Source organism: Symphalangus syndactylus, chromosome 6 (assembly GCF_028878055.3).
Source record: "Symphalangus syndactylus isolate Jambi chromosome 6, NHGRI_mSymSyn1-v2.1_pri, whole genome shotgun sequence".
Taxonomy (NCBI): Eukaryota; Metazoa; Chordata; class Mammalia; order Primates; family Hylobatidae; genus Symphalangus; species Symphalangus syndactylus.
Genome location: NC_072428.2, coordinates 74,565,981 through 74,579,706, shown reverse-complemented (window position 1 = coordinate 74,579,706; position 13,726 = coordinate 74,565,981). Strand labels below are relative to the sequence as shown.

General features: G+C 38.7%; 1 pseudogene; it reads left to right on the top strand.

Moving 5' to 3' along the window:
* The first annotated feature begins 6,209 nt into the window (after positions 1–6,209).
* On the top strand, positions 6,210–13,373 carry LOC129485354 (tripartite motif-containing protein 43-like; annotated as a pseudogene).
* The last annotated feature ends 353 nt before the right edge of the window (positions 13,374–13,726 follow it).

Here is a 13,726-nt window from a genome sequence, read left to right as displayed (position 1 = left end):
ATGGAACTTTGTGACAGTTCTTGGACACTTTAGAAATATATAGCTATTACTTTCAAAAATATTAATATAATGCACGATATTATCAGAAATCCATGGAGAGCATATGCTTCAGTGTACCAGACAGAGCAATGGGCACAACCAAGGTGTCAATTGTTATGCTACTGTGAGCAGCAGAACAATAGCAACAGGGTTCTATCTAATCATTTCAACATGGCAGCAAACTTTTTATTAGGATTTCTTGCTAATATCAAAATATTCAGCTAAAACAATTTTGTTTCCTGGGAAATGATATAAAATATCAGTAAGCATGATAAAATACACTATCACTATGAAATGCAATAATTACTGCGTGAGATAAACAGGGTTTCACAGAAAGATCAAGTCTTTGTTCACAAAGAGATTCTCAGATTATTTGAATGATATTTAATGAACTTAGAGTTGACCCTTGAACACCATGGTGGTTGGGGTGCCGAGATCCCATGTAGTCAGAAATCAGTGTGTAACGTTTGACTTCCTCAAAACTTAGCTGTCAATAGCCTACTGTCGACTAGAAGCCTTAATGATAATATTCACAGTTGATTAATGCATATTTTCTATGTTATATGTATACTCTATTTTTACAGTAAAGTTATCTAAAGGAAAGAAAATGTTATTAAGAAAATCAAAAGAAAAATATATTTAATATTCATTAATGGAATACTAAATCTAATTAGTGGAAGTGGATCATTATAAGAGTTTTCATCCTGATCATCTTCATGTTGAGTAATCAGAGAAGGAGGAGAAAGAGGAGGGGTTGGTCTTGCTGTCTCAGGGGTAGCAGAAGCGGAAGAAACTCCAATTATACGTGACTCACATAGCTCCAACCAGTGTTATTCAAGGGTCAACAGTATATATAGGTCAAAAGTTTTAAAACTATATTCTCTAATTTTCTAAATAAAATTAAACTACATTACATAAAAAAAATTAATAGAAAATTTCTTGGAATTTCAGGCAGGTAAATTGGGGCGGGGTGTGCTGGAAACTATATACTAGATAAACCATTGTACTATTGGATTTCCACTTAGTTCACATATGTGATTAACACACATATGATGAGAGAGGCAGTGCTTAGAGATGTAGCAGAAAAGGTAGCATAGGGTAGTTCAAGATGGGGCCTAGATGCATGGCTGAAGAATCTGTATGGATCATTTACTAATTCAAACATAAAATGAATACTATGAAGAGAAGAGATTAAAGGAAATTACATATACATTCTGAAAGAAGTAAAGATTTCCTGATGGAAAATAAAAACAAATAATATTAAAGACACTCCCAAGTACTAAGAAAGAAATTGGCTCTGTGTGAAAGAGAGAGATATCATCAGCTAAATTATTTATAAGTCATCTTGATGCTTTAAAAGTGATATCCTAAAGGATGTAACTTACGATACTTTTTTCTTCAAAATATCAAGTGCCTACTGTGTCTTAATAAGCATTCTAAGCCAATGCAGAAATGAACAAATGAGACAGATTTTCTTGCACCTAAAGAGCTAATGAGGTCGCAGGGTGAGAAACACAAGTCAGCAAGTCAAAATACAACATTGAAAAAGTGAAGCTGGCACAGTGTCTCTGGCCTGTAATATCAGCACTTCAGGATTCTGAAGCAGGAGGATCACTTGTGCTTAGCAGTTCAAGACCAGCCTCAGCAACAGAGAGCCCATCTCTAAGAAAAGAGAAACAAAATTAGCTGGGGTTGTGGCATGTTCCTGTATTCTCAGACACCGGCTTAGATGAGAGGATTGCTTGAAATTGGGAAGTCAAGGCTGCAGTGAGCTGATATGGCACCATGCTTAAGCCTGGATGACAGAGCAAGACCCGGTTTTGAAAAAAAAAAAAAAATTGATAGAGAAACGCATTGTGATAAGTGCTTTAGAGAAAAACACAGCAGGAAAGGAAAATAAATAAAGTATCATAGACAAAATTGATTTTTGTTTTGTTTTGTTTTTGTTTTTGAGACAGAGTCTCGCTCTGTCACACAGGCTGGAGTGCAGTGTCGCGATCTCAGCTCACTGCAAGCTCGGCCTCCCGGGTTCACGCCATTCTCCTGCCTCAGCCTCTGGAGTTGCTGGGACTACAGGCGCCCGCCACCACGCCAGGCTATTTTTTTTATTATTATTAGTAGAGACGGGGCTTCACCGTGTTAGCCAGGATGGTCTCGATCTCCTGACCTCGTGATCCGCCCACCTCGGCCTCCCAAAGTGCTGAGATTACAGGCATGAGCCACTGCACCCCGCCCAAAATTGAATTTATAATATTATGATCAGAAAAGACCTAGTATAGAATATATTTTGGCAGACACCTAAAGGAGGCTAGAAATGAAGGCGCGTGTCTATTTCATGTATTTCAGCTTTTACCTAGCTTTTTAGGAAGTGACAACTACATTAAAAATATCTAAATGTAAACTGATTATTTCTCCACACCATATTTGCCCCCACTCTCTATTATGAAACTTCTGATATAGAGGAGAAGGAATGAGAATAGAGAAAACTGAAGCCAGATCTCAAGGTTGAGAGTAACTTACTTACGATCAGTAGAGTCTCATAATATATATAGCAATTTAAGCATGGTAGGTGAGTGTTATTCCGTGGGAAATGAATCAAAATCTTACTGGGAATACTGAAAGTAAATAGGTCAAGTGTATATGGAGACCAGAGACAAGTGCTCTGCTGCCTTTGGCCCAGAGCACAAGCAACATCTTAAAGCTTCATTACTTGTTTCTCAATATAAGAGGAGAAGGAGAATGTCTGCCTACTGACCTCAACAGCCTCCTCCTGCAACTAATATCCTTCATTCCCCTTGTCCCTGAATTCCCTTGACCCGCCCCTCCTTCATTTGATTGGCTCTGTGTACTTGTTAGAATCAGAAGATCTGGGGGAACTGTGGCTTCTGAACATGTACACTAGACTCTACCCATATCCAGCCCTGTGACCCTACAAACATGCTCAACTGAATTTTCCTCCCATAGAGGTACTCTTCCTGCTGAGTTTCTCTCCTCTGCTCCTAGAGCCAAATGGCATCTCCTGTCCTATCCCTGGATGGCTTAACCCAGGAAAATTCCTGGATCCAAGAGGAGTCAGAAAAAGGAACGGTGGCCTTGTGGGTGCTGAGATTCTCATAGAGATAAAGGGGATATCCTGAAATCTAGAGTTTCTTCCTTCCCTTTTCCCTCCCTTACAGCTTCTGCTGCTCCTGGGAGCTTTGCTCTATCTCTCATCCAGCTCAGACTGTTGCTGAGCCTGATAGTCTTTGCATAGCCAAGGTGGTTCTTGAAGAACTCTTGTCTGCACGAGGTCTGAGCTGCTTCTCCAGAATCTGCAGCACGGGTTTCCATAACTGCATGAAGATCTGGAGCCACCGGTAACTAGGCAGAGAGTGTTCTCATGTGTCTGAAATGGCATGTCACTCCTCTCCATGAGCGGTAGAATAAATGCATTCAGATGAAGCCCTGCCATCATTACTTTGTCAAGTAGAAATGCATTTCAATATATCTCAGAGCAACATGCCCTACACTACCGTGGCCCAGGGAGATCCCTGAGATGGAGCTTTGTAGACTTTCCCTCCTTTACCCATTGAGCTGGGATGAGCAATGGCAGGCATTATAGGAGGGAATCTTACATCCTGTGGTTGTTGAGAGGCCTTTGAAAGCCTTCATCTGGAGCATGAGGAGCAGGAGAAATGTCCCTTCTGGAGTGGAGGCCGACAGTGTTCTTAGATTAAATTCTTACATTACAATAAAAGTGAATCGCCTGGGCATGGTGGCTCATGACTGTAATCCCAGCACTTTACTAACCACTCTATTAAAATGCCAAAAAAAAAAAAAAATTAGCCAGCCATGGCAGTGGGCACCTGTAATCCCAGCTACTTGGGAGGCTGAGGCAGGAGAATTGCTTGAACCTGGGAGGCAGAGTTTGCAGTGAGCCGAGATCACTTCACTGCACTCCAGCCTAGGCAAGGCAATAGAGCAAGACTCCATCCAAAAAAAAAAAAACAAAAAAACTTCTGTTTTGAAAAGACTTAATCATCATCTATCTTAACACCCCCCTATGCCCCCTGAAATGCAGTCAGTTGAAAGAAAGGGGTTGGTCTTCAGAGATTTATATAAGGACACTTCAAGAGTCAAGCTCATTCTTCTCCAGAACCCACAGAGTGTCTTTGCAACTGGCCTTGGAGACTTCCAAAAGCTACCAGCACTGCATGGTGAGGCTCTGATCCCTGAACTGAATTCATCTTATTTGACAGCAGGCTTTGGTGAGAACATAGATATTTTTCTGAGGTAAGCACACGATTTCCAGAGTAGGAGCTACTATTAGGTTACAAACCAAAACAAACAAAATTTGGGGACTTTAATTTATCTGCAAAATTAGATTTTTTTAGATGAAATGATCTCATTTTCAGAGTTTTAAGAACGGCTCCATTTCTATTTTAAAATTATTCTCAACATAATCTGTAGGTTTACAAGCTCCATTTACTTAACCTATTTACAAATTAACATTTTCGTCATCTGTCTTGCTACATGTTCCTCAAATTAAGGTTATGATTAATTTTTTACTTAATGTATTTCTAAGTTATTTGTATAGATTGTAAGCGTTTTGCAACAGTTTCCAAATATCTAGTAGTTTTTTAATCTCTGTGGGTTCTATAAATGGCTTATGGGTGTTGTAATTTATGTGTATAAATGTGTTACATTCTACCGTACTAGTGGTAATGTGCCTGTGTTACAATGTATGGCTATATATAGGTAGAGAGTGTATTGGATGATTCGGGCAAACATTTTTTTCTAAAAAATGGTAAAAGTCTCTTCACAAACTTCAGTCTGTCAAAGAAAGCAAGAAATGAGTATTTCTGCAGAAAAGTCTCACTGGCAATCATGCAGAAATGTCAGAAATAGAGGGATCATATATTTATACAGTGTAGAAACCAGGATTTAGGTTGTTCATTTCTTTGTTTCTTTGTTTGCTTTAGACAGGGCCACCCAGGCTGCAGTGCAGTGGTGGAAATAAGACTCACTATTGCCTCTACTTCTCACTTCAAGCAAACCTTCAGCCTCATCTCCCAAAGTAGCTGGGACTACAGGTATGGGCCGTCATGTTCGGCTGTTATACACACATATATATTTATAGAGATAGGCCGACCTAGACATTTTGCCATGTCGCCAGTCTAGAACTCCTGAGCTCAAAACACCCTGCCTGACTTGGCCTCCCAAAATACTGTGATTTACAGGCTTGAGCCACCTTGCCTGGCCTACGTTTATTTTTCCTCTTTTTTTTTTTTTCATAACATACATTTAAAATTCTGACTTACTGTCTAGTGCCTATTATTATTGCATAATACTTACTCGTTTTCTGACTGTGTGAAAGAGTAATGATAATGCTTCCAAAGAGCTTAGAAAATATTTCTATCCTTTGTGTACTCTCCTACAGTTTATCAATCTTTTTGTAATTTTAATTACCTGTCTTTTAAAAATGTCATAATATTAACCAGTACATCCCCAAATTAACAGACAGTCCAGGAACAGTAAACACGCCAGAAAGTTTCTGTTGATTGAATTAACAGAGCAGCCTAGAAAAGCAATGATTGTTTGTTTTGCCTTGGAGAAGTGCCTTTACCTCGATTTGTCTGTTTTATCTTGGAGAGTAAAGGCTAGCTTTTTCTGATTTGACTCTAAGTATGAGTTCTGCTCTAACATTTTCAAGCAAGGTCCTTCTGGAAAAGTCACGATGGATGGTTGTTACAGTTAAATGAAAAAGTGACAGTAGAAGAGCTTAGTTCGCTTGCCTTCTCTAAACCAATCACTGGCAATTAAGAGTGTTACTGATTCTCAGACAATTCAAGACTCAACCCTTGAGTTTACAGGTTGATGAAACCTTTGAAGCCCAAGCAATTTTGTGGACACTAACCCCTCAAAAAATACGACATTCTTCTATGCAAGAAAATAGAGTTTGGAAAGCTGGCCCTGTGTTGATTGGAGAACAGTCACGTTTTCTTACAGAGGTCGATATCTCTTAGTGCCTTGGTTTTCTATTTTTCCTATCTCTGTTGTTGCAAATCAAAGCCTATTCTTCTCTAGAAAGAAAGGATATTATTCAATTGCAACCTGATTCAAACTTTGCTTGGACCTTTGTCTCTCCAGGGTAGAAGATTAAATTCTTGTGGTTTTCTTTCCTTAGGAAAATGGACTCAGACTTCTCACATGCCTTCCAGAAGGAACTCACCTGCGTCATCTGCCTGAACTACCTGGTAGACCCTGCCACTGTCTGCTGTGGGCACAGCTTCTGTAGGCCCTGTCTCTGCCTTTCCTGGGAAGAAGCCTGAAGTCCTGCCAACTGCCCTGCGTGCAGGGAACCATCACTGAACAAGGACTTCAAAACCAAAATTCTTCTGAAGAACTTAGTGACCACTGCGAGAAAAGCCAGTCTCTGGCAATTCCTGAGCTCGGAGAAACAAACACGTGGGACCACACGGAAACAAAGAAGATGTTCTCTGACATGGACAAGAGTCTGCTCTGCTTGCTGTGCGCCACCTCTCAGGAGCACGGGGCTCACAAACACTATCCCACTGAAGAGGCAGCTGAGGAACACCAGGTAAGAGATAGTTCTGCGATCACCTGAAAGCTGGAAGGTGGCAGAGTTAAAGAGATTAGAAGGACGATGAGAATCATCATGGTGATTACTCCATTCTTTACTGAGTGCCAGGTGCTGTTCTAGGTACCAATGATGAAATTTTGAATAAAATGTGCAACTCTACCTTCCTTCATGAAGCTTGGACCCAAACAGAGCGTGAACAAGTAAATGTCATTATTATTGATTCTACAGTTCAATGCTAAAGGCATTGAAAAGCCACCAAAACTACTAGCGCAAAGAAACGTATTTTGGAAATATATTCAATATTATTGGACAAACGAGTATGGGACTAGCACACTACAAAATCTGGGGGCTAGCATAGTGGGTTCTGAAGCAGGATGCTAATGCCAAGTTACAGGAAATCTTCACTTTTCAGTTCCCTAATCTGTTCTGCCTTCTGAAACCTCAAACTGAAAAATATCCATTGAGGATGAGCAGTGAAAAATTTGTTTTTCTTTCCCCTTTCTAATGTATTTATGTATTATGTCCCTTGCTTGTGTATACCACTCAGAGTGTGGAATTTATGGTGTTTCATTTTCTGTTGTTCAACCTAGTAATTCTTTTGCAGGAGAAGTTCATAAAGCAAATGAGGATTTTATGGAAAAAGATTCAAGAAAATCAGAGAAATCTAAGTGAGGAGAGAAGAACAGCCTTCCTCTGGAGGGTAAGTATGACACCAGGAGTCCTCACGACCAGCTTGAGACAGGCATGCTGAGAGCATTTATATTAGCAACTTGAGTTGAAATTTTCATATACCAGATTTTGTCATGTGTTTATTCGTAGGCTGGAAAACAACCAGACTGTTCAATATAACAATTGTGCAGGTTTTCTGTAAATGCTTTTCAGATAAATAAAAATAGATATAAATTCTGAAGGACAAGTAGATGCTTAAAATTTGTAAGTATTTCAGGCAGAGATTTCTGTATAAACGAATTATGTAATATTGATTAAATAGTATATAATTGAGGAATAAAGGCATTTAATGGTGAATATGATGTTGTCCAGGGGTAAAAAAGCAGGTGGGATCAGTAATTTAAGAAATGTGCCTGTGCTGGTGAAATCTGACATCAAAGGACCCAGATGATGCCAGCTCAAGTAGGAGAAAATGTAACACGATGAAAAGCTGAGGAGAAGGGACAACAAATGACCGGGGGAGTGAGAGAATAAATATGTCAATATTGAGAGGAGAAACACAATGGAATGGAGATTCATGTTCTCAGAATGGCAGGGCAATTCAGAGCCTGTGGCTTTTGAAGGAAGAAAGATGGGAGACAGAAAATAAGTAGTCGGTTTGAGAGGTGGGGGTTAAATTTTTTACTAAGATCCTTTCCGTGTGATGGCTTCTGATCCTGATTATAATATACTAACAGCATCTCTACTTAGAGTGATTGTTTGCACTGTGAAGTACAAATGTTTGAGACTACAAACTAATTGAATAACAAAGATTATATATATTATTGATGACAATTTAACAATCAATCATAAATTTTAGTTGTTTTCTAATGGTATTTCAGATTTAAGAGGACATATATTTAAACATTTAAATCTAAAGGGCTTTTTCGCAGGTGTTCGAGAATTAATGAATTACATAAATTTTGAAGGAAGGTCTTGCTTAACTCATCATCCTGTTTGTAAAGGGTGGAAAATAAAAGAAGGAATGAGGAGGATGAATTTGTGTGTTCTGTGAGGTGGAAGTAGACCTAAGCATTTAGCCTACAAAGCCATGTCCCTACAGAGCGATGTGGTTTTTTGGGCACAGATGATCAGGAATAAGTATAGGAAGCTGCATCCAGCTCTCCATAAAGGAGAAAAGCAACATTTAGAGAGACTGAACGAGGAATACCAAGAGATTTTTCAGCAACTGCAGAGAAGCTGGATCAACATGGATCAAGAGTAAACACTTGAAAGAAATGTATCAGGAACTAATGGAAATGTGTCATAAACCAGATGTGGAACTGCTCCAGGTAAGGACTGAAAGAAAGCTTTATGGAATTGTGCAACTAGATTTCCATAGAACGTTTTCTACCACAAGCTTCCTCCTCCAGCACATTTCATTCAAACTCTGGAAGAAAAAAATTCATGTGAAAATTCTATTTTTGTTTCCATAGGATAATACAAAGAAATTAGGGAAAAGCTAACATTTCCTTCTTCCTCCTTTTGGGAAGTCGTAGGTTTGAAATGCTCTTGATTTGAGCCACATTACCCTTCGGGGACTAGCCCTGAAAAAGACCACATTGTAGACAGCTGCAGCAATGCGCAGTCACTACTCACACCTTTCTCTCTCACTCTAATTTAGGTTCCTGAATCTATCAGAAATAGATTATGTCAATAGGTCTTACCGGTATAATAAGTGTTAGAGATGAGAATACATTTTAAAACTGTTGCAGTGATAGTATGTGGTAATTCTAAAGTTTTCAAAACCTAAAGAGCAGATCCTCAGAATAGCAACTTGTTTGTTTGTTGGTTTGTTTGTTTGTTTGAGACAGAGTCTTCTGTCATCCAGGCTGAAGTCCAGTGGCCCAATCTCAGCTCACTGCAAGTTCTGCCTCCCTGGTTCAAGCAATTCTCCTACCTCAGCCTCCCTAGTATCTGGGAATAAAGGTACGCACCACCGCACACAGCTAATTTTTTTGTATTTTTAGTAGAGATTTGTTTTTGCCATGTTGTCCGAGCTAGTCTGGAACTCCTGACTTCATCTGATCTATCCACCTTGGCCTCCCAAAGTGCTAGGATTACAGGTGTGAGCCACCTCACCCAACAGGAATAACAACTTTCTAAAGAAGTCATTTTTTTTTCTGTCTCTCTCTACAGGATTTGGGAGACATGGTGGCAAGGTATGTTATTGGCCATCAGTGCAAGCTGGAGCACAAGGCATGGTATGAAAAACATCAAGCTGTTTCCAACAAAGTGAAAACATAATTTACTAACACCACAATGTGTCATTGTGATTGTGTGGGTGTGTGTGTGTACTCATGTGTTTGTGTTGTGTGTTGAATGTTACCTATGTCTTTTATCAGACATTAACCTTTTCTTACTTTTCCAAGTAACTCAGGCAGTTATGTTTTGAAGAGTTCAATGCAGAAGTTGCTAGAATACGATTGCCTCTTTTTAGGATTCAGAGTCATAATTAGAGATCAGCTATTTGGTGGCAGATAGGGAGAGAGGCATTTATCTTTCAGTGGCAGTAGGTTAGATATGGAGTGAAGAGTTAGAAAGATACCCTAAGAGCCAGAAACCCATCCTAGGATTGTGGAGGTACATTACAATATCAGAAGTGGGTTTGAATGAAGCATTTTCTGTTGGAATCTGTTTCTTAAACACAGACATCAGAAACCTAACCAACTCAACCTACTTCCTTGCAGGAGTGAGTCCGTGCTGCTGCAAATGCCGCAGCCTGTGAATCCAGAGCTCACTACAGGGCCCATCACTGGGCTGGCGGATAGGTTCAACCGCTTTCTAGGTGAGTGTCACCCTCTTGGTGGGATCCACATGCAATGCCTTCAATTCTGGTTTTCTATGGGCAGCTTTCTCAGTGTAATGATCTTTCATCTAGAAGAAAATGGCCTGTGAATAGGTATTTATATTTATAGTTTCATTGTCATCAAACAGACAAAACTAAATAAAAGATGGTGGAACCAGCCATATAACAAATTTCTTAGGAAAGTAAAACATGCAGAAGGGCCCTTTAGGATGTAGATCCATTCTTGTATGGTTCAACCGTGATACAATTTCCTGTATACAATTATTACAGGAAGTATACAGACCTGAATTAATTCAGGACATTTCAATTTCAAATTCAGTGCAGGTAATGACTGATTTGAGTGACAGTGTTTTTTTAAATACATTTCAGGTGAAGTTTCATAGCATTTATAATTTTAATCGTGTGCAATTTAATCAACTAAAGCATACACGGGTAACTTATATAACAATGCAAAAACTGAGAATCTGTGAACGATAGGAACGTGATTTGTTGGTTGATGAGGCCTTAGATAGAACTCCAGGATAGATCATGATAAACCCAGCAGGTAAAAGATGTCTGTGCCTGAATCTGGAATGAAAGTCAGATAATTCTTGCAAGGAAGCTGCACTTTTCAGAAGGCAGAGTCAGATTTTCTCTTTAAGTATGAATTGACTAGTTTAAGTGGCAGATTATAATATTTCCGGCAAAGTGATAACTTTCTTATTTGGGTTTAAGGATGGCTTCCCACCTCATCTCCTGTCCCAAGCCTCCTGCTCTGCCCTGACAGAGAAGAGACAATGAATGTTAATTTTATTGCTATGGACTTGGCTTCAGTGCAAGAGCTTCCAGTTTTTCAGTTGTTATGAATGGTCGCTAACTAGACATAGACATGACCTTCCTCCCCTTTATACTTTTGGAGTTTATAGAAATTGCGATCATTGAAGTTTAGGCGTTTACTTGTGCAGATATCCTAACACTCTTTGATTCCAACATTTTTCCAGACAGAAGTTTCTTTCTAATCTTGACCTGTGTTTTCTAGTGAGAATCTCTTTCTTATCTGAACATAAGAATTTATAAACTGCTTTTCACTGGAACATTCTCTTTTTTCCACCGTGGAAAATTCCTTCACTTGGGAAGTAACCAATTACAATATCAGGCTGTTTGAGGATGTGAGAAGTTTGAGGTTTAGACCTGAATCTTTGCATTCTGACAGATCTGGCTATTTTGCTGCATGGGGAGCCTGGGTATTCTCCTCTGGCAAACACTACTGGGAGCTGGATGTGGACAACTCTTGGGACTAGGCTCTGAGAGTCTGTAAGGACTCCTCGATAAGGAAGAATAGCACAATGGTTAAATCTAAGGACGTATTTCTTCTTTTATGTGCCTGCTGTCCTGACCTATATTTCCAGGGATAACCTGGCATACGTAGACACTATGTAAAGCTCACATCCATTAGAAGTTTACAACACTATGTTTTCATGTGACTGTTTTCTTATTCCTGCAGTGCATATTTCCTGGGATAATAAAATAACCACTTGGTACATTCCCGTTGTTTGAATTTCTGAGACAGCTACTCTTTGGTTCTGATCATCTCAACATTGCCCCAACTCCAACAAAATCTAAGTGTTTTCCTGATGGCGAGCCCTGCCATTCACCCTTGGAAGATATTACTGAGAGGTGGATGTTGGGCAGTGTTGGCACTGGGCTGTTGGATTTTGCAATGATTCTTGCCCAATGAGAAATGACATGCTGGTTAACTTCAAGAAAATTTTTCTACTTTTTTGTGTCAAGAAGGCTACCGGTGTCATCTCAAGACCTCTTCCCCACTATTATTTCAGTATCCAGAAAGACATCTAGGCCAGATTGGGGTGTTTCTAGATGATGAATGTGGCATAGTAAGCTTTGTTAATGTGGCCAAGAGTTTTCTCATCTGTAGCCTCTCTGGTTCTTTCCCTTACCCTCTTACAACTGTGCTTTGCTTTGCTTTGCTTTGCTTTCTTGGATTTGCACTCAAAGAATCAGAGATAGGTCAGTAACATGACTAAAGGTATCAGAAACACCAACTTCTGAGAATGCTAACCTACTGAATACTTGACATTCTTTATCTTTTTCTATGAAACTTTGTACCATTTTTAAAAGTGTGGAGGTATACATTTGTTTTGATTTTCATTAAACTACTCTCTCTTAGAATACTGCGCATGTCTTTTCTTTTATGCTGTATCTTTTCTTTCCCTTGATTTCCAAGCCAGCCCAGGTAAATGAATACCCGAGTGTGTTTATCCAAACTGATGGGTTAATGCAAGAGCACAGGTTTCTTCCCCCTGAACTGGAATTTTCTTTTCTCTGTTCCACATCTGCAAGTCCCATTTCATCAAGTGTAAGTTCCAACATTTCTTCAGGGAATTCTTTCTTTAGCTCCTGGACTAGATTAGGCTATTTGTTTTAAAGACTCAGAAAACCTTACACTTTTCTTTGTAAAACTCACAGTGTAATAGTAGGCATCTTTTCTGCTTCTCAGGTTACAAGAAAAGGATTGTGTTTGTACTACACACAGGTATATTCCAAGAAAGTACACAATGCTTAAAATACAACTAACATTCATTAATTGTCAGTTTGAATAAAAGAATAAATGCACAAAATAATTGATAAAAACATATGATACAACTGTTTAAAAGGCTACCAAGTTTACCCCTGTATTCCTTTTGATTTTGACTACTGAATGTAACCAAAATCAACAGGGATACTGAGAAATATTATTTAATAAAGTTATAAATTGGACTGCTTATCCAATTGATAGGCTCAGTCAATTTTCTTTAGCTCAGGAACAAACTATTGATGGACACAGATCTTAAGAGAGTGACAATGATACAGATAAAAAGGCTGAAAACCTGTAAGATTTTAGTAATTTCATGGATGGCATCCTACAGACAGTTACCTGGGAACATGTCATTACCAGAATAGAAAGTAAGACCCACTTTTTGCTTCAGAAAATACAGAATACTCAGAAGCCTCATTACATTTTAAGAAAACTGCACATTTATTTAGGTGTTTGAAGTTTTTAAAATACATGTACAGTAAAATATCCTTATTATCAGAAATACCTATATTTTTATTGTGTTAATTTTGTATGAAGACTTTCCTAAAGTATCGACTGGAAATTGGATCCAGGACTCCCCACAGATACCAAAATCCTTAGATGCTAATAATCCTCAGATGTCCTTACAAAAGATGAGGAAGTATTTTCATGTAGCCTAAGCACATCCTCTAATGTACTTTAATAATCTCTAGATTACTTAAAATACTTAATGCAATGTAAATGCTATGTAAGTAGTTGTTACACTGTATTATTTAGGGAATAATGACGAGCAAAAAAAGTCTGCACATGTTCAGTGAAAAGGTAATCATTCCATTTCTTTCCTGAAATTTTTTAATCCATGATGAGTTGAATCCATGGGTGCCGAACCCATTCATAGGGAGGTCCAACTGTATATCAAATATCATATTTCATGGTGTATTTTCTAGCATTTAATCTAATTGCTGGCAATATGGCACACAACAAACATATCAAAAGTTTCTGATATGTGTTTTTTGAATTTATTTAAAGCAAT